The sequence below is a fragment of the Pseudorca crassidens genome, chromosome 8, assembly GCF_039906515.1.
Source record: "Pseudorca crassidens isolate mPseCra1 chromosome 8, mPseCra1.hap1, whole genome shotgun sequence".
In the NCBI taxonomy this organism is placed as follows: domain Eukaryota; kingdom Metazoa; phylum Chordata; class Mammalia; order Artiodactyla; family Delphinidae; genus Pseudorca; species Pseudorca crassidens.
In genome coordinates, this window is record NC_090303.1 from 65,838,335 (window position 1) to 65,864,525 (window position 26,191).

At 45.5% G+C, this 26,191-nt stretch overlaps 1 protein-coding gene across 2 annotated transcripts in view; it reads left to right on the forward strand.

The window, feature by feature from the left end:
• EEPD1 (endonuclease/exonuclease/phosphatase family domain containing 1) overlaps nucleotides 1-26,191 on the forward strand; it is a 239,394-nt gene that overhangs the window by 8,303 nt on the left and 204,900 nt on the right. The window contains exon 1 of one of the 2 annotated variants that reach the window (XM_067746710.1): nucleotides 14,007-14,086. The exons of the other annotated variant lie outside the window; for it this stretch is intronic. The gene's annotated coding sequence lies outside the window, so the exon portion shown is untranslated. Of the gene's footprint in view, nucleotides 1-14,006; nucleotides 14,087-26,191 lie in introns of those variants that run through there. 2 annotated transcript variants of the gene reach the window in all.

Sequence of the window (26,191 nt, forward strand, 5' to 3'; positions counted from 1 at the left end):
CTGTCCTGTAAAAAGCAAACAAAAAATCTTCATAGGACTGTAGAGAGGATTAAATGAGTTAATAATATATGTGCCATCAGTGGAGTAGTGGATAAACAAATTGTAGTATATCCATATAGTGGAATACTATTCAGCTATGAAAAAGGGATGCAGTACTGATATCTGCTGTAACTTGAATGACCCTCAAAAACATTACACTAAGTGAAAGAAGTCAGACAAAAATGTTACATATCATATGATTCCTTTCCTAAGATATATCCAGAATAGGTAAATCCACAGAAACAGAAAACAGATTAATGGTTACCAGGGGACAAAGGGAGGGGCAATGGAGAGTGACTGCTTGATTGTACAGGATGTTCTTCTGAGATGATGAAAAAGTTTTGAAACTAGAAAGAGGTGATAGTTGTACAACATTTGTGAATGCACTAAATGCCCCTGAATTGTACATTTTAAAATGGTTAATCATATGCTACATGAATCTCACCCTTTAAAATAAATAAATGTAAAGCATTTTGTGTATTTCCTGGTATACAGTAAATAATCAAAATATTATTACTACCCATCACCCCCTCTACCCAGCATAGAAGATTATTAATCTCAGCTGTTTTCAAAATAAGAGAAAAAAATCATTAAATAGCAAGCAGTATGAGGGAGTCTCAGACCCCAGGGAGAGAATTTTCCTGAGGCCTTCCCACTATACGGCTGCTAAGATAGTAACATTTCATCTCGTTGCAAGGAGAACAAATGGGAACCTGGGTCATGCAGTAAAATTAGTAGTTCTTGGAGAGTCTTTCGTCTCATTAATGTGGCTCCAGGAATTGGAAGTTGGAAAACGATTCCACTGTTTAAATATCTCTGGCATCCACAACCTTCCTTCCATCCTTGTTTAGTGTCTTAGCCACACAGGCTTGCTCTACCATGCTGCCTCCCCCAAATCAGGCTCATTAGAAAGACTGGACTCTGTCACGGGGAGGTCTTCAGACATCACCAAAATCTCATCGATGCCCTTCTGTGGGGACTGCATCTTGTTCAATATGCTCAGACCAGCCAGTCATGTGCCCCAGCTGAATGCAACTGCAGCCTTTCTGATTGCTGTTGCTAAATATATAGGATGCCCTGTACAATGCAAGTAGCACATCTTCATCACCATGGTGACTGGGCAACTTCTGTCTCCAAACACGTTCCTTTGCAGCATATGTCTACCAGGTACTGAAGGGAGCCAGTGAAGCTGTGAGTCTGGCAAAGGAGGGTCTCATCCCCTAGTCTCTGGTTCTTAGATCTGAGTGGTCTGTGCTCTACTCTTTGACTGTATGAGGCAATTTTGAGAGACCCTCTTTGTCAACACCGAACTCACGAATTTCCATCACCTAAAACTGGTTCAGGAAAAAAGCACCCAAGAGAAGGAGACTCTAAAAGGTGACAGCTGGGAATCTGGGGTAAGTCAGAGGATGCAGGATTCACCGGGTCATCCAGAAGGTGCAGACTCAGTGCTGACAGAACCAATTCCAGAAGCATCCACCAGAATCCCTTTTTTGGGAGATTCTCTTCAAGGATGGAGCTAAAAAAGATGTAGGTGCCTCAAAAAAAAAAAGATGTAGGTGCCTCAAGAGAGCCTCTTGCTTCTAAGGATATTGTAAGGTAAGCCATTTCCCCTCCGTTTCCCATTTGGGGCAGGGACAGACAGAAAGCCAGTGGGTATGGGAAGCTGGCAGGGGCTGTCCCACTTGCAACAACCACAGCTTGCTCTCTCGGGACTCTTGCATCCCTCCAGCACTACCAAGGCAGTACGCTGATTTTCACTTGAGTGCCTCTGGGCCTCTTTTTAACACGACCACTTTTTATTAACACCACTCCCCGCCGGCCCTTCTCGGGCACCAGTCAGTGCTGCTCTCAGCTCACAGTGGAGATTCACTGCCTCAACCTGACACCCAGGAGTATGGAACTGCCTTCAGAGTTTCCAAATTGCTGACTAGGAAACCCAGCTCATGGATTGGAGCCGTTTTCCTCAGGTCACCCCTTGGGTCCCACAACTCACAGAGCCAGGGATTTGACGAGCCGTTTTCTTGTGACTTAGAACAGCATTCTTCAACTCTTCCTGAGGCATTGGGGCTACCTGTGATGATGGGGGGCAGGGCATCCCCTATGCAATTCAAGTGCAGACTCCCAATTTTATCTGTTTTACAGGTTAAAAAATCCACGTGAGATTTCCTTTGAAGAAAAGTTTCAGAGGCCAAAGAGATGAGGAAAATCACTTCTTTGGACATAACTATCTTTTAAAAAAACAGCTACATGGAGGTATCATTTACATACAGTATAATTCATCCTTTTTAGTGCACAGTTCTGAATTTTGATAACCACATATACTCAGGGAACCACCACCACAATCAAAGCCTAGAACATTTTTGTCACTCCAGGAAGTTTCCCGCTGCCCCTTTAGAGTCACCTGCAAGTCAAGCCCACACTCAGCTCCTGCAAGACAGATCTTCTTCTGCCCCTTTTTTGTTTTGCCCCAGAATGCCATATAGGTGAAATCATAACATATGTGGCCCTTTTTAAAAATAATTTTTTTATGTTGAAATAATTGTAGATTCACATGCAAGTGTTAGAAGTAATACACTCAGAGAGAAACAATAGAGGGAACCCTGCACCCTAACGATCACAAAACTGCAGTACAGTGTCACCACCAGGGTGCTGACAAGGAAAGTTAGGACACAGAGCACTGCCATCTCCACGAGGATCCCTCACGCTGCCATTTATAGCTGCACTGTCTTCCCTCTCCTTCCCCCTCCCCAACTGTTCTTAGATTAACACTAAACTTTCCTTCATTTGTATAAATTTGTCATTTTGAGATTGTTATATAAGTGGAATCATACAGTGTGTAACCTTTAGCGACTGGCTATTTTTTTTTTTTCCACTCAGCATAGTTCTTTGGGGATTCACCGCAGGTTTTCTATGGTGTTTGGCTGGAGTAGGGTGGTCATTGTCCAAAAGTTTTCTATCTTGCGGATGCCCCTTTCCTGGTCCTCTGACTAGAGAAAGCGGGCTTCTCCTAGGACTTTTTGGGTCCGCGTTTGTTGATGTTTCAGATTGTTGCCTTCTTTAGTTCCAAAGCTGGGGTCTACGAGACAAAAAGAAAACCCATGTTGTCATCAGGTGCCTGGCTGGTCTGCACCTTCTCTCCCCCTTTCAGAATCTTCTTATGTTTATTTTATATATATAATGTTCAGGATTTTTATTTGTACTCAACAGGAAGAACAGAGAAGAGTATATCTACTCCATCTTCCCAGAAGCAGCAATCTTTTTAAACAACAATGCATCTAAGATTTACACTTCAACACATTTTGGCAAAGGTTTACATTTGTATAACCTCTATCATGATATAGAATATTTCCATCACTCCAGAAAATTCCTTTATGGGTGCATGATTTTTTTGATACAAATCTGATTATGCTCCCTGGGAGGCCAGCTTCCTAGATGACCCCAAATGGTCCCCACATCTTGGTATTCTCACCCTCATGTAACACCCTCTCTTGGGTGTGGACTGGATTTAGACTACCTTCTGGCCAATGAAATAGCGCAGAAAGGATGGCTTGTCATTTCTGAGATTAGGTCATAAAAGACTGTGGCTTCCATTTTTGGTGCCCTCCCTCTCAGATTACTCACTCTGGGAGAAGCCAGCTGCCACTTCATGGGTTCTCTCCTAGTGCAGGGGCCCAAGAATCAAGGACCTGGACTCCAGGCGGCAGCCAAGTGCGTGAGACTCCCTGGAAACAGATCCCTTGGAGCCGTCAGGGACTGCAGCCTCATGAGAGACCCTGTGCTGGACCACTCAGCTAAGTAAGGTGCTGTGGGTTTATGACCCTCAGAAATCCTGTGATGTAATATGTTTTTGTAGTTTTAAGCCGCTAAATTTTGGGGTAACTAATTGCGCAGCAGTAGGCAACTGATACACTCTCTAATCCTCCCCTCCACTGATCTGAGCTCTGCCAGCCTCCCTAGTCCCATTCTGCCCCGCTCTCTCCCTCTCCCCCTCCTCTCTCCACGCTCCAGCCACATTGATATTTTGGTGTCTCTTCCCTCAAGACTCCATTCCTGGGACGCTCTGCCACCCCCACCTCCCCAGGCCAATCTCACCCTCAGTTAATCTCACTTGTCCTGCTGGTTGGCTCCAATGTCAGGTCTCCAAGGAAGACCCTTGATGATTAGGGTAGGTTGCCCAGGTATACCCTCCTTTGATTCAAATTACCCATCATAATTGCAATGTATTGTCGTGCTTGTTTAGCATGTCTCCCCCTATGAGGATGGAAGCTCCCTGAGGGTGGGACTGTGTCTGTCTTGTTCACCCCTGTATCCCCAGTGGCATGAGGCCTGGGATCCTGTGTGTGTGATGAATAGATGGAGAGATGCATGAATTTCCTCTCAAGAAAGAGTGTATGGAGGAAGGTTTGGGAACAGAGCATTTCCTGGAGGTCTCCAAGAAATTGTCCTACTTCTGAACAGAAAGTATGAGATCCTAACGAAAAAAGGCAAAATAGGTTTCTTTTTAAATGTGCTAACTGGGGCTTCCCTGGTGGCGCAGTGGTTGAGAATCTGCCTGCCAATGCAGGGGACACGGGTTCGAGCCCTGGTCTGAGAAGATCCCACATGCTGCAGAGCAACTAGGTCCGTGAGCCACAACTACTGAACCTGCACGTCTGGAGCCTGTGCTTCGCAACAAGAGAGGCTGCGATAGTAAGAGGCCCATGCACCGTGATGAAGAGTGGCCCCTGCTTGCCGCAACTAGAGAAAGCCCTCGCACAGAAACGAAGACCCAACACAGCCAAAAATAAATAAATAAATAAAAAATAAAAAAATACGGGAGTCCATGTATTTAAAAAAAAAATGTGCTAACTGTAGGCAGAAGTGGCGATCCAGGCTCAGCGCAGGCATGCTCTCCTCAGCAAAGCATCCCTGGCCTCCCCAGCTGGAGTCCTCCCTTCCCTCCTCTGTGCCCCGTGGCTTGTCTGCTGCCTCTGGTCTGGGACCGGTTGCTCTAAACTGCATGTGTGGGCAGAAAGCTTCGTCTCTCCCATTCATGGCTCCTGTTCTCCTCTGGGTCCCCAGTGTCTGGCCTCCGCACCTGGCACAGGAAGCCATTTAAAGACCTGCTCATGGACCGGATTGAATCGTTTTGATAATTATGGGAAGAAGGCTTTGGAGGCCTCCTCTCAAATTTACTCCCAAACTTTCTTTTGGAAAATTCAGTGCTTGTTCTGAAGATTCAGTTTCTTCAGCTGCAGTGAGGGCATTGATCTGCTCACCCATTTCCCACCTCTGAGCTGTCCCCATGGATGTGGAGACGCCCAGCCTCCCCCCTTCCCTCACCGACCATGTGGAGAAGGCTGGACAGCAAGCGTGAGCACTTGAGTCTTTGCGCTGTCTGCTGCCCAGAAGTATCTCAGGGGCTCACTGCCTGCGGATGAGGTGGCCATGTGTCCTGGTTTGCAGGGACAAGCTGTGTGTGTATAACTGCTATCTTGGAATGATTTTTAATAGGGCCCCTTTCACTCTCAAAAGTGTCCCGTCACTTAATAAGATAGATGATAAGGTCCTCTACGCAGCAGTATCTTGCCTTGCTGCCGAGCTCATCAGCCTGAGCATTTGCACTGTTTTCCTTGAGTTCTAGGATTTCTCGGATTTACTGGATTCTTAGAGAGGTTGGCACAAAGCAGGGCGATTTTCATGGCCTCATTACGAATCCTAACTGGTCCTCTTTAAAAGCAAGTGGTTATAAATATTCTGTCCAATCCAGCGTCTCTCAGACTCTGCTTCCAAAGGACACTTCTGAAGATTCCCAAAGGAGTGCATTGAATAACGATGGCTGTGTCCCATGTCACAAGGAAATTATAACTCAGTGGATAGAATGGATTCAAGTTTCTTTTCCAACAAATTTTTATATACCTTTGGTAGCTGACCCTGCTTGTCAGCTGGCAGATAAACAAATACACAAGTGTTAAGTGAATATGAATTTTTAAACATTCAAGAAAGTGTTTAATAACTTATGTATTTTTAATGAGGTAAAGAATTCCTGCACACCTGGAACATGGTCATATTTTCATTAGGTAAAGTTAGTTTATGTGATGGAATTTAACATATCAACATGTCATAGTACTTCAGTATTAAATTCATATCTAACATCTGTTGAGTCTTAGTATGTGCCAGACAAGTGCTGAATGAGTCACATACATAATTTCATCCTTGCAATTACCCCATGAGGTAGGTAGCAGGACCACCCATATAAAAGAGGAATCTGGGGATTTGGGAAAGGACTCCAGGTCTCATGACATCCAGGTCCAGGTGCTCTGCCACCTAAACTCTTTTGAAATGCTCTTTGAAACTTCCTAGCTAGTCATTATAGTCAAAAAAGCATCTATCATTTGCCCTTTGCCCTTAGGCCATCATTCCGTAGCAATTAGAGAAAGCTTCTGAAGCTACAGTGACATCTGAGTTTTCCTTTTGACACTGAAAAGACCTCTTCTTTTGCTATAGTTTTTTTTTTCTTTTAAGAGAAGAGTGTAATGAATCTGGAAAAGCTGAGGCCATGTCATATAAAATACAATGGTGCTGGTTTGCCTAGGGACCTCTCTAAGTCATGGGCTCAGCACACTTTTTGCTGCAATGCTCTGTTCCTTCCAGACCTCCACTTTAGTCCACCTCTACCTATTCCTTAGTTTACCTAAGGAGGGCACATTGGGATTGTTGTAATCTGGTACAAAACAGATGCTCAATAAACATTGGTTTTAAGAATGAATGCATTAAGGTAAGGGAATGAAGGAATGACTCAACATCACTTTCATCAAGATTATGAGATGGAATCCTGCAGAAACTGCTGCATTTTGCCAAATCCCCTTCCTTAAGTTTCTGGGTGACTGCCAGGAACTTGAATCTCTGCGTTCCCTGGTTAGTCAGACGAAAGAGACTGACTAGTGGTGTCAAAGATTCTCCTTGGTCCTATGGCCTCATCAAGACCTTTGGAAGGTGGAGAAGAGAAATATTACCTATCTGTTTTGCTGACTGAAAATACCTTTCAGTCTGGCCGCTTCTAAACTCACCAGCGAGCCTTTCATTGCTGTGTGTGAGCAGCCGTGCTTCCTACGCTTGTCACTGGACCACCCTAAGCTCACCTTTACTTTGGGACCTGGCATGTCATCGCCTCCAGTGAATAGAGCCATCTTGCCCTGCCCGCCACCCACATGTGCATTTGCCCTGTTCACACCAGGCAGCCAGACCACGTTCCTGCTATTTCCTTTTCAGTGATTGGCAACAGACCACTCAAACCTGGAAAACATTTCCTGCATCCTGACTGTCGGCGGGGAGGACCCAGAGAGAGGTGACTGACTCCGCCGAGATGCTTTTCTTGCTCATGCAGGGAGAGCACTTACTGCCAAAAGTGCTGAAGGCCTTTGTGTCCCCCTGAACGTGTCAGAGCCTGAACAAGCTTTGCATTCCAATGCTCCACTTTCCTGGAAAGCTCCCTCCCTTCTCTCCAGGGCTTCGTCTCATTTCTCCTCAGCTCCAGACAGAATTATAATGCGTGCATCTTCTGGCCTCTGGGCCTTCTCGGGTCCACAGACAGAGTGTAGGTCACTTTTTCTCCACATGACTTGTAAAATAATGTTTTATTTTTAGAACAATTAATACAAAGTTAATAATAAATATATTCATGGAAGGAAATTGAGTAATGCAGGAAACAAAAGTAAAATTATCTATCACTATCTTGCACTAACATCTGTTAACATTTTGCTATGGATGTGTCTAGTCTTTTTTTTCAATCTGTTTTATTGATTATTAGGAGGAAAAAACTCCAAATAGGATTATACCAGCTTGAATATTTGCTTAACTACTGATTCATTTTTCTGCATTCTCTTATTAATTTTTTAAAATTTTGTCATAATTTTAAATTTACAGAAAAGTGGCAGAGATAGTATAGAGAGTTCCCATATACCCTTCATCCAGCTTACCGTCATGTTAACATCTTGCATAACCGCGGTATATTTGTCAAAAATAAGAAATTCACACTGGTGCGATCCTAATAACTAAACTACAGATTTTTTTTTTTTTTTTAGGATTTTACCAGTCTGTCCTTGCTTTTCATGACCTTGGTACTTCTGAAGAGTATTGGTCAGGTATTTTGTAGGATATCCCTCAATTTGGGTTTGTCTGATGTTTTTCTCATGATTAGATTTGGGTTATGGACTTTGAAGAAGACCACAGAGGCGTCTTTTCACTTCCTTATTTTGTCCTATGAAATACGCACACACACACACACACACACACACACACCCCTCACCTAAAACTTTTGGATTGAAGAGGAGGTTAAAACTATGATTTATTAGACAGACTCTTGACGTGTATCTTCAACTACTTCATGCCCACTGCCTGGCCTGGGGATGCCCCAAGTAGGTGCTCCCTCAGTGTTTGTTTCATGGTTGGCATTAGTGTCCAGGCCAGGACACTTCCCTCTGGGGAAATGATGGACTGGGTGGCAGCTACTTTGTTCATCTTGAGAGACAACAGAAAAAGAAAGATAAACATAAAAAGCAGAGACCAAGTTTGTGCTGAGAAGAAATATATCATTTTCTTGAAAATAAAGACATAAGATGTAAAAAATGGAAATGAGGAAAGGGGAAGATATTAAGGGAAGAGAGAATATCAGAGCACAAACTGCTGGAGACAGTTGGGGCTCCCAGTTATCCCCAAGTTCAGCAACCTTCTGGGATCACCGTTTGTTTTGATATCCAAAATAAATCTCCCTCTTTTGCCACATAAATGTGGTAAGTGCAGGACCCTCGCTGAGAAGGCAGGAGCTCTGGGACAGGAGAGCGGGGGGGAAGCTGACTCTCACACAGAACCCTGTCCAGACCTCTCCCTGACCACCTCTGGAATTAAGGAATATTAATGGGGAACAAATTCTTAACTCCTCAAACCCTTCCAAAATCTCTTTTGTCTATTTCCTAGCAGATAATAGATCCTCCAGAGCATCTCACTTGTCAAATTCCCTTTGAGCTCTTTCTGATGCCTAGTTTCCTCCTACAGTTCAGGGCCTGTTTCTCTCTACCCCCGTTTCCAGGGTTAACACAAACATTTTATAACTTGGTTAGTAAAGACTAACCTCCTTTTTTAAATTTTATTTATTTTATTTTTGGCTGCTTTGGGTCTTCGTTGTTGCGAGCAGGCTTTCTCTAGTTGTGGTGAGTGGGGTCTAAACTCTTTATGGAGTAGGGAAGAGGGAAAATCTGAGTAGGAAAAGACAAAATTATCTTTAGCTGGTTAGGGGTGGGAGGAGAGAGAAAACATCCTGAAACCCTGGGTAATCATTAGTTAAATCCATTTCACCTGTAACCTGCCTTTACTAATCAAGGTTGTTTTAATTGTTGCTACAAAAGACTTGCATGTCCTCCAAGAAGCACGTAGCTTAGTAAGATATTTGCCTGGGCTGTTTGCCAGGAATGTGGAGTCAGCTGTGTCTAGTTCGAGCTGAGCTGGTTAAGACCGGTTAAGACCACCAACCCTCCAACTGGGCATGCGTGAGTGTCAGCTCAGTGACCTTTTGGCGTCAGAGGGCCCAAAACTCCACCCTCAGATCGTGCTAAGCGCCTCCATTTTGAACGTGCGGAAACCTGTAGCTTAGTTACACCTGGACAGAATGACAATTACCGCACCTTTTTTCAATCACCTTTCACTATTCTCCCCACGCTCTCCACGCCTCAGACCGCCCTGCTGCTTTATTCTTTATCTCATAAATACGCCATGGCTTGAGCGTAAACCCTCTCTTTGCTGCAAACCTTAGCGTCTCAGTATCTCGGCTTGCTGCACGTCAGGCAAAACGATCATGGTTCGGCCACAATACCTCCCATCATATAGAGATGAAAGGAATCAGGTACGTGCCTTGTTTGATAAAGGAGCCCGAAAGGAAGGCAGGTCAGAGGCCTGCACACCTCCTCTTGGGGTTGGGGGGTGTATCAGGGAAGGTCACATTAATGTTTGAGGGCTATGTCAAGAAGAGTAGGAATTTCAGGAGGGGTAGAATTTATCACTTGGTGCAAGCATAATGACTCTGAGAGGTAGTTTTATCGTTTCTGACTACAGATGAGAAAAATTAGCTCAAAGAGGAACTATAACTTGCACACCCATGATCATCCTATTGGTAGGTGGCAGAAATAGAACTAGAGTCCTTCTCTGACTTGAAAGACCACATTTTTAACCCTGAACCACACTACTACTCTTAACTGAAACATCTTTCTCCAGATTTTACCAGCTACATCCAGATCTTGGGTCTCAGGCCACAGAACCTCACAGTGATCAGGGTGAAATTGACTGGACTCTAACTTTGGTATATTGCTATTTTCCATCTTATACACTGGGTGTGAGATAATAGCAGAGACGTCTATCTTTCTCAAGAAACTAAACTAGAATTGGAAAGAGATTCAAAGTGACTTGACAAGAAAGCCCCGCTCTCTCCTCACAGGACTCTTCCTCTGCCTTGTTGCTTGGGTCACATCTCTGCCCAGTGACCGTTTACACTCTTCCCACCCTCCAGTGCTGCCTGTGGATAGCCCTTCTCTGAACTGAGCTGCTGAACGTTCCAGACTGCTTCTGGGAGAAATGTGCTGTGAAGGGTGGAGAAAGAGTGGGACAAACCACATTTGAAGTATAGCTGTCAAAGGCCATCAATCCATATGTTTGTTCACGATCTTTTTGGATTCTCAGAATTTTCTGATTAACTGCTAGGAAGCTTGCATGTCAGTGGTGCAGTGGGGACTCCACTCCCTCTCCAACCTATAAATAAAAGCAGAGCTCCATTCCCTGCCAATGCACTGCCTGGGACACTGGCCAGGTGCCTGGGGGTGGGAATGTTATTAGATGCTCAATAAATATTTGTTGAATCTTGACTAAATTCACCCCTGCTCAGAGGTGGTGAATAGACAGAGGTGAGAAAAAGTACCCTTCTCTTCTCCTAGGACATTGATTTGGTTATTATATTAGCAATAGAAATGCAAATTAGCATGTGCTCAGAGCTGGTTGGAAATCTGTCCATTGATCCAAATAAAATTTAACATACTCCATAGCTCTTCTTGCTATCCTTGGGTTAGGTTTTTAGGGGGTTTAAATAATGTACCTACAAAATTGAAAGCTAGAAAAACTCCAAAGTGATCTAAGATTGATCTGAACAAGGAGATATTGTCTTGAACTTCAAGGTGTACACGTGAGAAATGCTGGGACATCCCCATATATGCTGTCATAAAGAAAACCAGTCCTCTGGGAATTTTTTTTTTTTTTTTTTTTGTAGTACGCGGGCCTCTCACTGTTGTGGCCTCTCCCATTGCAGAGCACAGGCTCCGGACGCGCAGGCTCAGTGGCCATGGCTCACGGGCCCAGCCGCTCCGCGATATGTGGGATCTTCCCGGACTGGGGCACGAACCTGTGTCCCCTGCATCGGCAGGCGGACTCTCAACCACTGCGCCACCAGGGAAGCCCCATTCATTCTTTTTTAAAGAAATATTTCTGAGTATCACCCCAGCTAAGCACTGATATGGGGATGAGCAAGATTGGTTTCTTGCCTCCAAGGAGCTCACGATACTGGAAGAGCAGACTCAGCCAACGCTTATGGTAGTTAATGCTGCTGTGTGTGCTGTGCAGGGGGAGCAGGCAGGGGAGGGGGAGGGACCCCCAACTGAGCTAGCTAGACAACAGGGGACGCTTTCTGGGGGAAGTGTCTCTGGAACTGGACCTTGAAGAATCAGTCAGACAGACAGTGAAGGATAATTCCAGGCAAGAGGAACAGCATGAAAGTGCTCTGGAAAGAGAGAAGTTTGGTTTCGCTGCAGTGAAGAGTGCTCAGCGACGAGGCCCTAACAGCTGAAAGGGTTGATCCCAAAGGGCTTCACAGACTTTGCTGCCGGAACCACCAACCAGAGGCTGGAGGCAGGGAGTGCTGTGAAGACACCTGACGTGAGTGAAAAGTAATGAGGTGCAACTTGGCTTTGCCAGTGGAAAGAAATGAGACAGAGGAGAGACCTATGGATATTCTGGGTGGCAGTAGAAGTCTAAGGTAGGAATTTTCTACGTGTTTGTGGGCGCAGTAAGTAGGCTGCGGTAGCTGGAAGTGGTGGTGACGTGCTGGATGCCAAGGGCTGGGAAGGGGTTGAGATTTTCCCTGCTTGCAAGCAGATGAGTTAGCCTGCCCCAGTGCGTGGGTGCTGACAGAAGACACACAAGTCCTGAGTTGGGGACCAAGGACTCTATTACTTGTAGCAATAGCAAGATCCAGAGTGTCGGCACAGTCACATCGGTTCTGAGCCCCGAGGCCCACAGGGGCCATACAGGTGGGCGACACACAGGAAAGGGATCCTGGGCCTTGAGAGCCCACCACCTTACAGCAGCCTTCTCTTTGAGAGAGAGACAGTATCTCATCCCTCAAGGGTGCTTGCTGCAAACGCAAGCAGGAGAAACAGCCTGGGACCAGTTAAAGAGAGACCAAGGCCTTGGCAAGATGTGCAGGAGTGCCAGCGACCCTTGGAGAAGTGTCTCCCAACATTGGAAAGATGTTTTGTGTCAAACGTTGAAGGCCCATGGATCCAACATAAGCAATTTGGAATTTATCCTGTTGGCAAAGGGAAACGACTGTAACTGTTTTTGGGGTAACTGAGGACTGTTAAATTGGGGAGCTTAATCTGGAAATGGGGGTAAGGCTGGGGCAGACTAAAGATATCCATGCATTCCTGGACATTCCTTTCCCAGAGAGATAAGATCTTTCTTGACACTGAGCAGCCTCTGTGACTGATTTGGTGGGAGTAACACCTGGGCTTGGACACTGGCAGCTTCTATCTCCTCAATCTTGGGACTCTTTCTGGGGGCCCTGAGTCATGTAGGAAGACAGACTACTCTGGGATTGCCATGCCAGAAAGCCTACATCTAGGCCCTCCAGCTTCCAGCCAGCTCTACCACAGTGCCATTATCTGTGGATGAAGTTGTCTTGGACCCTCCACACCAGCCTATCTGCCAGCTATGAACCCCTGGGTGACTTAAGTGGACACCATATGGAGCAAAAGACCCACCAGCTGAACGCGGTTCAGATGCAACACAACCTTAAGCTGTGATAAAATGATTGTTGTTTGAAAACACAGAGTTTTATAGTAGAGGCATACCTTGTTTGATTTGTTTCACTATATCATGCTTCGCAGATACTGCGATTTTACAAGTTAAAAGTTTGTGGCAACCCTGCATTGAGCAAGATTATCAGCGCCATTTTTCCAACAGCATTTGTTCATTTCATGTCTGTGTCACATTTTGGTAATTCTCACAGTATTTCAAACTTCCTCATTGTGTTCTGTGATCAATGATCTTTGTTACTATAGCAAAAAGTTTATGACTCACTGAAAGCTCAGACGATGGCACTTTTTAGCAACGAAGTATTTTTTTTAGCAATAAAGTATTTTAAATTAAGGTATGTATTTTTGTAAAGACACAGTGCTATTTCACACTTAATTGACTATAGTGTAAACATAACTTTTGTATGCACTAGGAAAGAAAAAATTCAGGTGACTTGCTTTATGGCGGTATTCTTATTGCAGTGGTCTGGAACCGAACCCACAATATCCCTGAGGTATGCCTGTAGCTGTTAAGCTGTAGGTGAGATTGCAGGCTAAGAGTGCAATAAAGAGTCTATACAAATCGGAAAGGAGATAAGCAGGGTTTGCCTTAGAAAGCCAATGGAAGCAGGAGTCCTTAAAAAGGCACAATGGGGGTGCTTGGGTGGATAAAAGTCAAAACCTTCAGCAGAGCCACCTTGGAGCACTGACTGCTCCTGCAGTGAGGGTGCAAAACACACATCCATGGGCCTTTGTTATGCTGGTCCTTGGCCTGGGAACCTTCTCTCCAGCTTCATCTTTTAAGACTTAGGTTGAGTCAACTCCTTCTGTGCAGTCTTTTCCTGAAAGAGTATTCATTACTTCCTCTTTTCCCAGATTCCCCAGGCATGCCTCTGGTGTGGGACTTGCTGGCTGCTTGATGTGAGCACCTGCCCCATGGACTGGCATTCCTTCAGGTCAGAGTCTGTGTCCTTTCATTTCCATGTCCTCAGGCACCAGCTTCCAGTCTCAAGGCCTGGGTATCCCAGGCACATAGTAGATGATCAACAAATGATTTGCAAACAAAATGTTGGTTGAGTTTCTAGAACAGGATGCAGAGTTTTGTGGTTCTCTTGTTTCTTGTTCAAGTTGAAGTTTTTGTTTCTGGATACTTTTTTTCCACCATTTTCTTTTTAATTGGGGTATAGTTGTTTCACAATGTTGTGCTAGTTTCTACTGTACAGCGAAGTGGAGTTCCCTGTGCTATACAGCAGTGGACACTCTTTTCTTGTAAAAAACAAACAAACAACAAAAAAACTGATGTCTGGATCCCACTCCCAGGCTTCTGGTACAATTGGTCTGGGTTGCAGCTTGGGCACTGAGAATTTTAAAAGCTTCTCAGATGATTCTAATACACAGTCAGGGCTGGGACCATGATTGTGGTCCAATCTCCATTCCTGAGATTTCTCTTCCATATCTTAGTCTCTCCTCTCACCAGGAAGACCATGTGCTCCTCATTAAACCAGCTGGGGGACAGCCAGCCCCAGCGGCAAGGGTCCAGGGTGAAATGCATGCAAGAACTGAAGGATAAAGACTGAGAGTGAATGTGTGTGTGAGCGTGTGTATGTGTGTACACGTACATGCTACCTGAGTACATATAGTGCACCTTCATGGTAATAGCTGTTGTCATGTATCGATATATATTTTTGAGTCTCATTTTTCTCACCTGGAAAATTAGACTTTTGTCTTAATTTCTAAAGTCTCATTTAATTCTAAAATGGTCAGATTTCACCAGGCGAATGTCCTGGGAGCGGCCACATCACAGTGAGAGCAGAGCGAGAGCAGCCCACAGTGACAGGAGCCTGCAGGGATGGGGGGAAATCATCTATTTGCCTGCAGCAGAGATGAGGCTGGGGTTACATTTGGGGCCACATCTTGGAGGCCTTGAATGCCAGGCTGAGGTGAGTGTGCTTACTGCAACAGGTGATGGGGGTTAGTGAAAGGCCTTATCAAGGAATTAACATGATTGGAGCTGGGTTTCCGAGATGAGTTTGGTGAGGCTGTGCACATGGCTGGAAGGGAGAGAGATGAGCCGGGAGGAGAGACCCAGTAGGAGAGGCCAGTCCGGCTCTAGCTAGGAGGGGAACGGGGCCTGAACTGCTGCGGACCAGGGGCAGAGAGAAGGGGCAGATGACGGGGAGGCTGAAGGGGTCCATGAGACAAGACTTGGCCATGGATGGCTGGGAGGAAAGAGAGAGCAAGGAGAGTCAGAGTGACTCCAGCTTTGGAACTGGAAAGGTTGCTTGAGGCCTCTGTTCATCTGTGTTACCAACCAAGACCCCTCTTGAAAGCTGCCTGTCCAAATAGGCCTGGCAGCCTTAGTAGACAGCATGGCAGGGGTTGAGAGCTTGATTTGTAGAGTAATCCAGATCTGAGTTCAACTCCCAGCACTGGCCTTTCTATCTGTGTGCCCTTAGACAACTGACTTAACCTCTCTGAGCCTCAGTTTCCTTATATACAAAAATGTATATTTTAATAAGGTTTTTGAGAGGATTAAATGAGGTTGTAGTTATAAAATGTATATTTATAAAAGGCTTGGCACAAGTATACAGTTGAGAGCTCAGTAAATGTTAGCTGTTAGAATTACTATCTTCTCTCTGGCTCTCTTTCTCTCTCTCTCTCTCTCTCTCTCTCACACACACACACACACACACACACACACACACACAGAGACACACTAGCATTTCAGGGTCTCTTTTCTTTTGCTGTTCTAAAACCTCCAGTTGGACAGGGCAGTGGCCAGGGCACCCATCCTCCAGCTGTGGGCTGCTGAGGGCTCAGATCTGCCCCCCTTCCCTCCAGGGTTGTCCACAGCCCGGCAGAAGCCACCTCCCCCAGGGGTGTCCAACCTGCCTCCCCCACAAGCCCGTCTAATGCCTGACAGCAACAGGGTACAAAAGTGTGGCCTCTGTCTCATGGTGAAGTCAACTCTGTGCTGCAATTCTTACTCCAAAGCACCCTCTGGGAAGGCTGAAGCCAGATGCCAGCTGAGACTATATCCCCTGCCTTACCCTCCCTCTCTCCCTCTCTCCCCTTGTCTTGAAAGCATCCCCCCAATAAAGCAAGTGAATCCCTGCCTCAGACTCTCGGCAGGTTTGGGGAGCATGGCCCATGGCTGACGGTCCTTTGGTTCTCTATTCAGGCTTCCCCTCAGATACTGTCAAGCCTGGGCTCCATGCTGGGGGGCCAGACAGAGCAATCCTTGCTCCCAGCCCAGATGCCTGGATCTCTGGCATGGGAAGGGGAACCAGGTTCCTTCTGGAACAGGAGAGGCATTTAGATAACACTCAAACCATGAAGCACCCAACCCCTCCTCTGACTTCTCCAGGTCGTATTTGTATGTCACCTATGACCCTCTCTGCCCTGTGGAGTTGCTGCTCTGCCCTACCATTGGGCCGTGAGCATCCATGGGACAGGAATTGCAGTCGAGTGGTTGCTGCACCCCCAGCACTCAACGCGGGCCTGCACACAGGTGTGCAGGAAGCATTTCAGAAACTGCATTTACTTGGACTGAAAAACAGTTACAGCAAGATCACCAAAGAGAGCAGACAGTGATGGCCAAAGTGAAGGGTCCTGCAGGGACCCACTGAGATCTGGGCCTGCCTGGTAAGATGGAAGATTCCAAAGAGAAGCAGCTGTCAGTCACCAGGCAGAGTCACAATGCTGCGAGCACTCCATAGGCTCTCATTTAGTTCTTAAAACCTTCCTTGGTATATCTTACCATCTCCGTTTTACTGATGAGGTCACTGAGGCTCAGAAAAATAAGTAACTTGACCAATATGAAGTGTAAGAATGTGGTGGAGGTGGATTTCGAGCCCTTGTCCGGCTGTACTCTTTCCATGATCACAGCATCTGAAATGATATTTTGAAGAGTTTGGAGTTGCTCTTCTGGGAATCTGCATCCCTACTGACACGAGCTAGAAAGGACTGGCTGGCGACCGTGTTGGAGACGGACTGCTTGGACGGCTGGATGGAGGTGGGAAAGGAGTTTGGATATGAATACACTCTTTTATTGGGGGACAGCAGAGTCAGGAGCATCACAGTGTGGCTCTGAGGAGTCGAGCGACAGAGGCCGGGCTGATGCGGTGGATTGTCCGGCGAAGGGAGACGCCGGGCTAGATGCCTGATTCACTGAGACCTCCTGGCTCTGGGCAGGCGGGAGCCCCCGGCGCTGAGCTGTGTGACTCTCTCTGGGCTCCATTTCTCATCAGTCAAGGGAGTGGGGTGATTGGAAGGTTCCTTCCAGCTCCGGGTCCCTGATTCTCAATCAGTGAAAGGTCTGATGTTTCCCATCCCTCTTTGCTCCTCTCTGTGTAAATCCTGGGCTGCCGACCAGTGATCCAAGTCCCTCAGCCCAGCCAAGGCGACAGAAAGCCTGACTTTCTCAGCCCTGAAAAGAGCTGACAGGCTGTTCTCTGGGCTCCCCTCTGCAGGGAGCATTGACAAGAGCTGGAAGAGGAGACTGGCATGGGAGCCTTCTTGCGTTGTTCCACAAAGGACCTCTTCTCTTTCCCAGGCATGATGACAAATACTGCTGCTGCCTCTGGCTGTAAGGGCTGGGGTGTGTGGACAAGGTTCCCATGCCTGGGCTCTTAGGAAAATTGCAAGCAAAGAAAAAAAAACGTGCATGGGCTTTTGGCTGGGCTTTTTTGACTTGATGCCAGATAACCACTGGGTTCAAAATTACATCACTACTGACTCTCTGAGTAATCAGAGTAATTTCTCTGTTTGAGCATCTTGGAAGAATAGCTACCTTGGCAACAGATTGTTATCAGTTCCTTAATGATTTGTGCTGAGGAACAGTTTCCTTTATGCTGAAAACCGGTGGCCTAAACGCTGGATCTGGCCAGCTAACCCATCTATCTCTGAGTGGTTTGCTTAGTACTGAGAAATGGAGCTGGGTCTGACAGCCTACTTTGTCTGTTAAGCAGCAAAGGCCAGGCCAGTGGTGCTGGGATTCCCGGTGTCAGCCCCCCTCACCCCCAGCATTGGACTCAGCTGAGCCTCTGGAAAACACAGTCCCTACCCACTGAGGGTTGCTCAGCGCTGCAGGAGGGTCTGATATGACACATCCAGCACTGGCCCCACATGCTGGCCCATCCTTCTGAAGCCACTGGGGCTCTGTTCCTGATAGAACAGTGTTCTGTTCACTCTCCCTTGCTTCTTGCTCAGCTCCCTGGATGCCATGCGTTGGCCTCTGTGCTTCAGATGAATTTTAAAAGCAGGCTGGATTATCCAGGGAGGATCTGAAAGGAACTTCTAGAAGATTCACAAAATAGATGGTAGAGAAAGGTGCAATGTGGTTTTTAATGGTAATGCAGCATTGCAGAAAGTGGGAGGGGAGTTGAAGGTGAGGAAATGATGTTCAGAAAGTTGAACTGACAACACAGCTGCTAAGCGGTGAGGCTGGGATTTGAACCTGAGTCTGTGCCTCACTGACCCCTGTAGGAGGTGGTATGGTGGGCTGTCTCAGTGAGAGCTAGTAGAGCCCAGAATGTGCCTTAAAAAAAAAAAAAAAGAGACTCTGCATAATAGCAACTCTCCCCATGCCTTTGATAATGCAAGGGATCACAAATGCTGTGGAGTGAATGAGTAATAACGTTTTGTCATGTATTGTGGGTCTGAGGCCCTCTTACTACATATAAGCTTAGAGAGACAAAGCTGCCCTGATCTCTTCTCCTGACTTTGCTCTCAGGCTTCAGGGAAGGAAAAGCTTTCCAGCTCCGGCAGGCCTTCCTATAGTCTCTGAAATGCTTCCTGCAGGTAGCAGAAAGGCTGCCCAGGCCAGCTTCCCCATCATCTATCTTTGGACAAAAGGAGGTTCCATTCAACCCTCTAAGTCAAGGGAAGGGAAGTCAAAGGGGACTAGAATTATTGGAGGCCAGCTATTTGCAGGGGTGGAGCTATACTTTATACATATAATCTCATTTCTAATTTACTGTAACCCTATAAGTAGATATTATTGTACCCATTTTGCAGATCAGAGCACAGAGGTTCAGAGAGGGCAAAAAATGTGGGCTCATAGAATTAAACTTATTTTTATAGCAGACACCAACATTTATTTTTAGAGAGGAAATGTCTTTATTTGCTTAGATACCTTTATAAACACTTTGGGTGGGAAGTAAGGCCAGAAGGGCAGGAGCCTCAGCTACGACACAAAGCAGAGGCTCAGCTGCCTTCTGTGGGGTAGGAGGCAGGGAGCAGAGAGGAGAGAAGGATGGAAAGAGGGTCAGCAGGATGCTGACAGAGCCTGGGGCTAAGTGATTCCAAGTGCCCAGGGAAAATCTCCAGCTGCAGGTGCCCGTGTGCTCCCCATACCTGCTTGAAACCTTGATAGAGAATTGTTTTTATGAGTGGGGTTTCTTTGCAGAAACTGCAGAAATGGGTGTTTCCTTGTCTGCTTCCGTGTGGTGAGGAGCAGGTTCAGCCTGTGTGGAATCAGAACCCTAGAGCTAAGGTGGCCCTGAGAATGGGAGATTCAGGCCCCTCCACGTGCAGTACTGGCATCAGCAGGAATCCTGACCTTCTCTAGAGGATGGAAGGGATCCTAGCAGACCTCAGGGCAGCGGTGTGCTGGAGCTGGCTTCCCTGCACAGCCAGTGCCACACATCCCTTCCCAGAACCCCATTCAGTGGCACTGTCTTAGCTTCACATCTGCATGGTAGGAGTATTTATACCATGGAAAATGGCAAATGCTACAAATCAGGGCTTTTTTTTTTTTTTGATAGCTGATTGTTGAACATTTACCAGAACACCCCTGCTTCAGGGGGTCAAAAGACCTTTTGACATCTGTTTACCTCCTCTTGCCAGGCTGCTCATCAAATGTTGAAGGAAAGTTAAAAGTTGCAAGTTCTGAAGGTAAGATATGTGAACTGTTTCCATTTCTGAGTTATGAGAGAGCGATGGCCAGAGTGGGGACATAGAGTGAGAGCTTGTAGGTTTAAAAAAGGAGAAGGGGGGAAATGCTACAAATGATTGCCTTTTGCATGGGAGACTGGAATACTACTCAGCAATAAAAAGGAATAAACGATTTGATACCTGTTATAATTATGCTGAGCGAAAGAAACCAGATGGAATATGATTTTATTTATATGAAGTTCTAGAAAAACAAATCTATAGTGACAGAAAACAGATCAGTGGTTGCCTATGAATGGGGGTGCAGTACGGGTAGGGAAGAGTGGTCAGGAGGGATTACAAAAGGGTATGAAGAAATTTGGAGGAAGTAATAGATATAGTCACTATCTTGCTGTGGTGATGGTTTCATGGATGTATACATGTCAAAATTTACCAAATTGCACACTTTAAATATGTACAGGTTATTGTATGTTAATTACACTTCAGTAAAGCCGATTTATTTTAAAGCATGATTTCATACTGATGCTGCCAATTCTAATCCAACACGACCAACTTCATTATAGCTCTTCCCCTTTCATTATTTGTAATATTTTTCTCTGATAGTGAGAAATATGGCTCTCATTATTCACAGTAGAGTTATATATTTGTTCAATCCGAGTATACACATAAAGTAGTTTCAGAATTGCCAACCCATGGCGCTGTGAGACACACTTTTACGAACCAGGCTACAGCATTTATATAAGGTTCTATTTGTCTTCGGTCTTACTACCATATTCATCAGGATACTGTTTTCTGAAGTCGTGTTAAGGTCCTTCCTTCCCCATCGCCTTCAGTGTGATTATAATATTCACCTGAAATGTTGTTAGGTTTGTTTGTTGCTATTTGTATTCCTTTTTGGGTTAATCCCATATGCTGGTTGGATTTAAGTGGAGGAGGAGAGGGGTACTTGAAGCATTCCATGATTCTAAGAGTCAAAGTTCTACAAAAAGTATATTGAGAGAAGTGATGCTTCTTCCTCATCCCTTCTCACCCATCCCATTTCCTTCCTCCTTTCACCCCAGTTTCCATCCATGCCCTGTAGGTAACCAATCTCTTTACTTTCTGGTTTATCCTTCCTATATTTCTTTTGCGCCAATGAGCAAATACATGTGTATTTTGCTCTATCCCCTTCTGTCTCATGCTAGACATATTCTATGGCGCTTGGCTTTTTTCCTGAACTGTATGTCTTAGGAATCACTCCAAATCATTTTGTAGAGATTTTTCTGCCTCATTTTTCATAGCTGCATAGCACTCCATTGTGTGGATGTACCACAGTTTACTCAACCACTCTCCTATACATAGGCATTTAGGTTGTTTCCAATGTTTTACAATTACAAATAATACTATTTTGAGTAACCTTGTTCATATGTATTTTCATGATGTTGGAGGTATATCTTCATGGTAGATTCCCAGTAGTGGGTCAAAGGGTAATTACACATGTAGTTCTGTTAGTTATTGCCCAATATTCCTCCATGGGGTCATGTCAATTAGCATTCCCACCATGCATGAGTTCCTGTTTACCCACAGTCTTGCCTAGAGAATGTATTATCATGCCTTTCAATTTCTGTTAGTCTGGTAAGTGAGAAATGGTATCTGTGTTTTAATTTACATTTTTCTAATTTTGAATGAGGTTAGTCGTTTTTTTTCATTTGAGGACCACATTTATATCCTTTTTGTGTGAATTGTCTGTTTATGTCCTTTCCCAGTGTTCTGGTTTTTGGTCCCTCAATTTTTCTGAGTTATTTACGTATTAAGGATATTAATCCCTTGTCTGTGCTACATGTCACTAATATTTTCTCCCAGTTTGTTAGCTGTCTTTCAACTTTGTTTACAAGGTATTTTGCCATGCAAATTTTTTTGTTTTTATGTCATCAAATCTATCAATCTTTTCTTGCCTCTGGATTTTAAATCATAGATAACTTTTATTCTGTGCCAAGATTATAGAGAAATTCACCCTGTTTTCTTCTAGTAATTGTATGGTTTCATTTTTTATGTTAAGATCTTTCAACCATTTGGAGTTTATTCTTGTGTGTGGTGTAAGATATCCTACTAATATTATTTTTCCTACATGGCTACCCAGTTGTCCTAACATTATTTCTTAAAAAGCTCCATCTTGACTCCAGTGATTTGAGAGATGGCTCAACTCCATTTAGAGGAATAAAATAATAATATTATTAACTATTTAAAGCAAACAAAACTAATATTATTAACTGCTAACGGTTTCCCCAGGATTTACTGTGTTAAGAGAAATACAAGCACTGTCTCAATCTTCACAATCCAATAGACAGTTAATATCAGCAGCCCCATTTTACAGGTTAATAAACTGAGGCTCTATAAGGTAACTGATTTAATAACTGTCACACAGCTGATGAAATAAAAACCCAGATCTGTCTGCCTCTTACCCATTCTCTAGAAAAGCTTAATCTGGAAGTTAGGCCATTTGTGTATCTATTATCAAAGCCCATTATTCATCATCTTGAACTCATAGCTATTAACTCAGGCCACATGCATTTTGGCTGAGGTCGTACTGTTGGTCCTGTTGATTGGCGCATTCTTGAGATGAGTGAGGACAGCTGCCTCATTTAGAACAGCAGACTGTGAACCCCTCAAACCTACTGAGGACTTGCCTCTCAGTATGTTTATTCTAGTGGAGTAGGCTAGACAAAAACAAACCAACAATAAAGTATCACAAGTGACAAGTCCTTTAATGAAAGTAAAATCGGGTGCTTAGTGGCCAGGTGGTCCTTTAGATGGATGATCAGGGAAAAGCTCTCTGGGAAACATACATGTAAGCTGGGGCCTGAGAGACAAGAAAGGTCAGGCCATGGGCATATGTAGAGGAAGAGTGTTCCAGGCAGAAGGACAAGCAAATTCAAAGGCCCTGAGTCAGGACCAAGTTTGATGCACTGGAAGAATAAGATGAAGGCAAGCATGGCTGGAGTAGAGAGAGGAAAAGCCACAATAATAGAACATCAACAGAGGCCGTATCATGTAGGGTGTGTGATTAGGATACAAAATTTCCTCGTACAATGGGAAATCTTGGGTGGTTTAAATCCAAGGAGTGGCATCAGTTTTGTTTTTTGTACATATGATTCTGGAAGATCTGTAGAAAATGGACTGTGTGGGGCTAGAAGCTGGGAGGACAGTTAGGGCTTTTGCAGGAATCCAGGCTAGTGATGGTGAGGACCCAGGTTAGGGTGCTACCAGTGGAGATGGAAAAAATATCTCGAGACTGAGTCAGCAGGAATCCTTAAATGATTGGGTGTGAGGGGAGAGGGAAAGTTAGTGGGTGGATGATGGTGGTACTTGCCAAGATGGGATAGGCTGGAGGAGAAGCATTTTTAGGGAGGATGGGAGAATCAGTAGTTCAGTTTTGACTTGTCAAATTTGGCATGCCTACTGGATATCAAAGTGGAAAAGTGGGCAGATAGACATGAATTTGGAATTGGAGAAAGTAGATGAGCTGCAGATGCAAATGTGAGAGTTGCTGCCAAGTCAAGAGTATTTAAAGTTATGAACTGAATGAGATTATCCAAAGAAAGTATGGAGATTATGCCTAGAACTGATCTCTCAAGGGGAGATAAACTTCTAGGAGTTCAAATAAAAAATAATGCAGCAAATGGGACAGAGAAAGAGTTCAGTGAAGTAAGATGGAAACCAGAACAGTGGTATGAGGAATGTTTCAAGAAGGAAAGAGTAGTGTGGAATATTGATAAGGGGTTGCATAAGATGAGAACCAAAAAATAACTGATAGATTTGTCAAGCTAGAGGTCATTGATGATCTTGACAAAAGCCGCTTCAGGGGGCTTCCCTGGTGGTGCAGTTGTTGGGAGTCCACCTGCCGATGCAGGGGCCACAGGATTGTGCCCTGGTCCGGGAAGATCCCACATGCCGCAGAGTGGCTGGGCCCGTGAGCCATGGCCGCTGAGCCTGCGTGTCCGGAGCCTGTGCTCCGCAACAGGAGAGGCCACAAGAGTGAGAGGCCCGTGTACCATAAAAAAAAAAAAAGATGCTTCAGGGACATGTGGGGCTGGAAGACCAACTGGAGTGGGTTGAGGAGAGAATGCAAGGGAAGAGGTGGAGACTTAGTCAACTCCTCTTAGAAGTTATGCTGTGAGGGGGAGCTGAGAATTTGTGGGAACAGTTAGAGGGGAATGGGAGGGGCAAGGAAAAGTTTATCTAAACACTAGAAATACTGGTTTGTCGAATGTGCCTGGGAATGGACCAGTAGCAAGGAGGAAGGGAGAGAGGTCCTGAGATAGTGAGAGGTTACGGGCTCCAGAGTTGATGGAGCACAGTTGGCCAGAGGAAGGAAGGCAGAGATGATGGATTTAGATGCAGTTAGGGTACATCTGGGTTTATCTGGAGACAGGAAATGAGGAAGGGAGTCCCTGTCGGATTACTTGTTCTGTGGGGCATGGGCTGAGGTCAGCCGCTGAGATAAGGGGAGAGATGGAGGCAACTTCGTGGAAGCAGGACTTGACGGGGGCCTTGAAGAACTGAGATGGGAGATGGAAGGAAAGGCTGTGCTAGGTGACGGGGCAGGAGCAAAGGCAGAGAGACTGGACTGGACTTAGCTCACCCCAAGACTGAGGAAACCAGCTTGAGTGGAGCAGAGGCCCTGGGGGAGCAGTACGAAGAAATCAATGGGGGCTGCAGGAGGGTCAGTTCCAGGAGGACCCCAAAGCACCAGAGAGGCTGACCCATATGGAGAAAAGTGAGAATCTCGTTGACTTTGGGGCTGGAAATGGCCTGGTGCAAGTGTGTCTGAGCAGGTGGACCCGTGTCAAGGGCTGAGGCAGCGTCTCAGGATGGGCCGGGGGGCGGGTTGCCTCCAGAATGAGAAAGAAGGAAGTGTGAGACACTTCAAAGGAAAGTCTACAGGATATGTGAATTAAATACCTCCCTCCCAGCCCTCCATGGCCCCAGTTGCCCAGGACTGAAACCGGAGCGCACCCCAACCCCAGGTCCTGTCTGTCTCCAGGCTCTGCTTCTGCCTCCCTTGGTGTCTCCGGCTGCTCTTCAGCTCCCTGTAGCGCCTTTCTTCAGACCCCCATCACCTGCCACCTGTCTGCCCCGATTCAATTTCTCACCCCCACCCCCACCAAGGTGAGCTTCCTAAAACCCAGACCCGATCATGCCGTGCACCTGCGTATAACAATGTATTCGCCCTTCTCGTACCTTCTCCCATCTTATAGGATCTCTTAAGAAACGCTGGCAGCTCTATTTAGCAAAAGACAAGGTCTGTGTTCTGAAATTCCTAAGAAAAACATGAGGATTAGTTTTTCAATGTAAAGTTACACTCTCATTGTGAAAGTCATTTCCCATTCATGGGACCAATACGTACATTTATCTCTGAAGCTCTGAGCATGTTCCTAACATGCTCCATGCTCCTAGAGTGTTCCTAACATGCTCAGGTGAAGGAGGGGGGTTCCCTTTTGAAAAGTCACTATACCATGTTCCTAGAGCTTTCGGTTTGGCTACCAATTAGAATTTATGTATTCACTCATTCATTCATTCAACAAATATTCATTCAACAAATATTTGTTCATTCAACAAATATTTATTAAGTATCCACTGTGTGCAGCCCTGGGAGGAGACAGTGGAGGCAAGACGACCTGGTCCCTGCTCTGCCTTCCTGTGGAGGGAGACTAACAGTGAATGAGAAACACATGAGCAAGGTCATTTCTCATGAAAGAAACAGGGAAATATGATCGTTGTTTGGGAGATTGAAGGCAAACGTCTCTGTGCAGAGGGGATATTTGAGTCGACAAGGGAAGGAGCCAACTGTGCCAACCGCTGGGGAAAGAGCGTTCCTGGCAGAGGGAACAGCAGCTACAGGAGAAGAACTTGTAGGGAATAGGGCATTCTGGCTACTGGATGGAGAATGTGATGTTAAACATTCAACGGGGGAAGCAGCCACTAAATCTGCAGAGAACAGTGTTGGCAGAAGATGGAGAAGGAAAACTCTACTACTTTCAAGAAAGTAATTTAAATCTGGAGACTATCACCTCTGAAAAAGGAGTTCCTTCTACACTTTCTTTACAAGAAGGCCAGTGCCTTGGACACCGACATCCAATGTCAGTGAAGCTCTGTGGCCAAGGGCGCTTGTTGGACGACCGGGGTGG